Here is a 5,260-nt window from a genome sequence, read left to right as displayed (position 1 = left end):
TTCAAGGTGTCCCTTTAGTTTGGGTATGTTGTGTCCTCATTCTTGTTGAATTTTAGGATGACCTTAATTTCTATATTTCTTCTTTGACACAGGTATGGTGCAATTGAACATTTTTAAATTTCCATGAGTTTGTAGGGTTTCTGCGATTTGTGTTGTTGTTGTAATCCAATTTTTAAAGCATGCTGGTCATATAAGATACAGGGGACTACTCCAATTCTCTTGTAATTCCCTTGTATCTGTTGAGGTTTGTTATGCCACCTACTATTTGGTCAATTTTAGAGAAGGTTTCAAGTGGAGTAGGGAAGAACTTATATTCTTTTGTGTTTGGATGAAATGTTCTATAGATGTCTGTTAAACCCAATTGAGACGAAACTTCTGTTAATTCTTTTGTTACTTTGTTAAGTTTGTGACTGGTGGTCCTGTCTAGTGGTGACAGTGGTGTGTCGAAGTCTCCCAATATATATGTGTGAGGTTTTATGTGAGGTTTGAGTTTTAGTAGAGTTTCTTTTATGAATGTGGTTGCCTTTGTATTGAAATCATAGTTGTTCAGAATTGAAACATTGTGTTGATGGATTTCTCCTGTGGTGGACATGGAATGACTGTTTTAATCTATTTTGATTAATTTTGATTGGACGTTTAACTTGTTAGAATTTAGGATAGCTGCACCTGTTTGCTTCTTGGGTCCATTTGATTGGAAGATCTTTTCTTAGCCTGAGGTAATATCTATCTTTGAAGCTTAGATGTATTTCTTGTATGTAGCAGTGAGATGGAGTCTGGCTTCATATCCACTTTGTTAGCGTGTGTCTTTTTACAAGCAAGTTAAGACCACTAATGTTGAAGGAGAGTAAGGACCATGGATCGTTAATGCTTGCTTGTTTTAGATTTGTTGCTGGCAGTGGTATTGTGAATTTATCAGTCCTGCTTTACCCTTGATTTGTGGTGCAGTGGATGATCTTTTGCCTACATCTTTGTGAGAATAGTTAACTTTCTTGGGTTGGAGTTTTCCTTCCAAATCGTTCTGTATGACTGGATATGTAGATACGTATTGTGACAATCTGGCTTTGTCATTAAACATTTTGTTCTCTCCGTCTATAGTGATTGACAGTTTTGTTGGGTATAGTAGCCTGGGCTGATATCCGTGGACAACTACTACAAAGTACTTGTAGAACATCTATCAAGGACCTTCTCATCTTGATGCTTTCCATGGAGTAGTCAGGTGTAATTTTCATAGGTCTTCCTTTATATGTTACCTGGAATATTTCCTTCACTGCTCTTAATGTAATTTCTTTATTTGTATGGTTAGATGTTTTGATTATTATATGTTGAGTTTTTTTTTTTTTTTTTTTTTTTTTTTTGGTGTTTGGTGTGCTCATTGTACTTTCATGGGCATGCACTTCTTCAGATTGTGAAAGTTTTCCATAATGATTTTGTTGAAAATGTTTTTGGCACCTTTGAGCTGGGCTTCCTCACCTTCCTCTAAGCCTATTATTCTTAAGATTAGCCTTTTCATGGTGTCCCAGGTGTTTTGTGTTCAGGATTTGTTGGATTTATAATTTTCTTTGGTCGATGAATTTACTTATTCTACTTTATCTTCTGTGCCTGAGATTCCCTCTTCCACCTCTTGAATTCTGTTGGTTATGCTTGCATCTGTAGTTCCTGATCATTTGCCCAGTTTTTCTATTTCCAGCATTCCTTTGGTTTACATTTTATTTATTGTCTCCCTTTCCGTTTTCAAGTCTTGAAGCATTTCCTTCACCTGCTTGTTTTTTCTGGCTTTCTGTATTTTCTTCAAGAAATTTGTTCATTCTTTCCATTTTTTCTTTGTTTTTTTCTTCCATTTCTTTAAGGTATTTTCTCCCATCTTCTTTGAGGGCCTCTATCATTTCTTATGGCAATAATTTTTAATTTGTTCTTTTCTACTTCATCTGCTTTGCTGTTTACTGGTCTATTTAGTGTAGATTCCACAGATTCTGGTGCTGTTATTCTTGTCGTTCTTTTGTTAGGTGTTTTATTGTATTTCCATCTTCCCATAGATACTTCCCCGGTGTGTTTTGGTGGGTCAGAAGTTTGATGTATGTAGCTCTGGGTGGTCCAATCTCTCTAGGAGTTCTCTCCACAGGCAGGGCCCTGCAATGGGACTATAAGTTCAGATTCCAGCTGAAGACTGGCAATGCAAGTCAAAGATTTTGAAGGCTGTGACCCAGGATGTTCCTTAAGCTGATAGGCAGATCTAGCCTGGGCCTGGCACTCTCCAGCTGAGGCCTCTTTGGCAGAGACCCTACAATGGTGGTCAGGGATCCATCCTGCAAGAACTCAGAGTGGTTCCATGGAGACAGGGTCCGAAAATACATTTGAGGACTCTAGCCAAGGCCTGGCAATGGATGACAAATACTGGGCTGATACTCAGGATGTTTCTGCACTGACAGGCAGATCTAGCTGGGACCTGTCCCTCTCCAGCTAAGGTCTTTTTAGCAGAGGCACTACAATGGGGGCCCTTTCACTCATTACTTTAACAATTTAAAAAGCCTCATTGAGATTATTGATTTTTCTAAATCCAATCCTACATATTTGCTTCATATTACATAAAGCAACTCATATTGGAGGAAACTGTTAAGACTTTAAACACCTAAGAACCTGGGTTACAGGAATGAATACTCACAATATTGTTTATTCACAGGTGAAAATATGTTTGGTTAATGATTTGATTTAATTTTAATCATGTAATACCAGTGCATGGATTTGTGTTTGCTCACACTTGTTCCCAAGAATGTTAGCCTCTTGAGTTATTCTTGTAGCAAAAACTACAGAATTTTATCAAAATCCTGACATGGGTCCTGGCAATGAACATTCCATATTTTTTCTCGTCCATATCTCTAACCCTGTCTCTATGCATTCTCTATTTTCTTGATATGAAGTGATAGGGAAGAGCTCATGAAAGAGGTAATCAAAGTCATGCAAACAATTTTGTGAAGATGTTAGCCATCATACTTTTCTTTAATTTCAATAATCAAAATGGTTTTTTTGTTTAGCATGGTTCTTACTAAGTTCACTACACCCAAGATAAATGACAAACTGGTCAGTCCTTCTGATGTAATCTGCAACCCAAGAGAGAAAGACAGAGAGATGGGGGAGAGAGAGACAAAGAGACAGAGAAAGAAAGACAGCATGAGGAGAGAGAGGGAGAGGAAAGAGAGATAATGAGAGCAAGAGAGATGTCAACCCAAGCTTCTCCACCTTCAGGTTTCATACTCTGTACCAAGGGAACAGCATATAAAATTGGGGAAGATACCTCCCCTATGACTGGTGGCTGTGCTTGAAGCTCGGATTGGCTACCAAAGCCTGAGTTACAGGACTAAATGAACAGAAAAGACACAGAACTTGAGGGCAGGTTTGGATCAGGACTACCAAATATTCTAAACTCTTTGAATAGATATAGAAGCCATTAGGGTTTCCAAGCAACAACCCAGCCTCCCTGGGTATGCAGACATTAGTTTAAGTATGGCTTCTTATTCTTGCCAGGGATGATATGGAGAGGAAGGATTCAGGAGTTTGTGGGATTGCTTTTAGCAGGAGGTGTGGTTTACATGGTTTCCCTTAGCTGCCATCCTGTAGATCGTCGGCACCTATTCCTTGAGAGATGGACAAAGTAGGTTGTGCAAAGCTTCAGCCTTAACATTGAGCTGCAGTTCTGAGAGAGGGTCTTCGAGTCCTGGCAGTATTTGGTAGCACTGTTCCAAGCCCTACCTTCAGGGTGTCACGGGGGGTGGGCACTCCTTTGGATTCACCTCAGTTCAGACTTCACCCTTGAAAGGCCTGCCATTGTTTCCTCATAGTAGTGGAAAGGGACAAGGTCTCCTGACAAAATTGGGAGCATTGGTTGAGGGGAGGGAGAGTTAGGAGAAGAAAATGGGAGAGGAGAACAAGAGGCATCAAGAAGACTGAGTTTTGGAAACAATAGAGGAGAGCAACAAAAGAGATACCATATTAGATGGAGATATAATAGGTGGTAAGAGAAATCTGACACTAGGAAAATGTCCAGAGATCTACAAGGATGACCCCAAATAAGAATATAAGCAATAGTACAGAGGCTACCTTAAATGCCCTTCCCTATAATGAGATTGATATCTACCTTATAGGATATTCTAGAGCCTTCATCTAGTAGTTGACTGAAACAGAAGCAAAAATACTCAGCTAAGCACTAAGTGGAACTCCTGGAATCCAGTTGCAGAGAGGGAGAAGTTATGAGTACAGGGGTCAAGACCAGGTTGGAGATACCCTCAGACTCACCTAAGTAAAACAGTGTGGCGCTCATGACCCCCAGTCTGATAGTTGGGAAAACATAATATGACTGACCTAACACCCCTAAAAGTGCATCTCATTTAGAAGGCCTAGGAAGTGTAAGGGACCTCTGGCAGTGGAATCAGGATGGACCCCTGATGTATGAAAGACTTCAGGAGCCCATTCCCTATGGACAGATACTCACTCAGTCTAGACACAAGGGGTTGGGCCTTGTCCCTGCCCCAAATGACTTTTGGATTAGTGCATATATGAGAGGGAGAGGGAAAAGGTATGGATATGTAAAATAACTTTGATTCTATTTTAACAGAATTCATTAAAAGTAAGAATAGGAAATAAGGTGGGGTGAATAACTTAGCTAACATTTGCTGGTGCCATGGCCCTAAAGACCAAGAGCTTTGGGAAGGATTATGGACACTGTCCTCAAGCAGTCACAGACTAACTTTGACTGTGGTATGAAAACCATACCCCAGGGACAACTTTCATCTTGGGTGACTGTGAAATCCTATAATTCCTACCTCCACTCTCTAAGAACCATTACTAAAGGCATCTGCGACTATGACTGGCTTCACGGCTTCAAGTTTACTTAGTGAGACATTAGAATGATGTGATGAATAACATGAAGAGTTACACTTAACTGTGTAAAAAACCTCATTTCTGTGAACCTGGCTGTCACCATTAGCAGTAATATATAGAACCCTTCCAAGGTATTTGGTGAGATTTAACAGACTAAATGATAAGGAAAAATAGTATTTCCCATATTTGAAAGACAACTGACTTTGAGGAAGAAACCCTGCACTTAATGGATACCATCTTCTGTTACTGAACTTAGGACCAGAGCTTGTTGTCTGGCTACACTAACAACCAGGCTCAGTCATTCATCATAAGTGAGCCAAGCTAATGAACTAACTTCTCTGTTGACAAGCCAAACTACAATGCCAACTCTCTGGATTCAAGTTGGACA

This window comes from Phodopus roborovskii, unplaced genomic scaffold (genome assembly GCF_943737965.1).
Source record: "Phodopus roborovskii unplaced genomic scaffold, PHOROB, whole genome shotgun sequence".
Taxonomy (NCBI): Eukaryota; Metazoa; Chordata; class Mammalia; order Rodentia; family Cricetidae; genus Phodopus; species Phodopus roborovskii.
The sequence above is the reverse complement of the archived record's forward strand: the minus strand, read 5'-3'. Positions refer to the sequence as shown.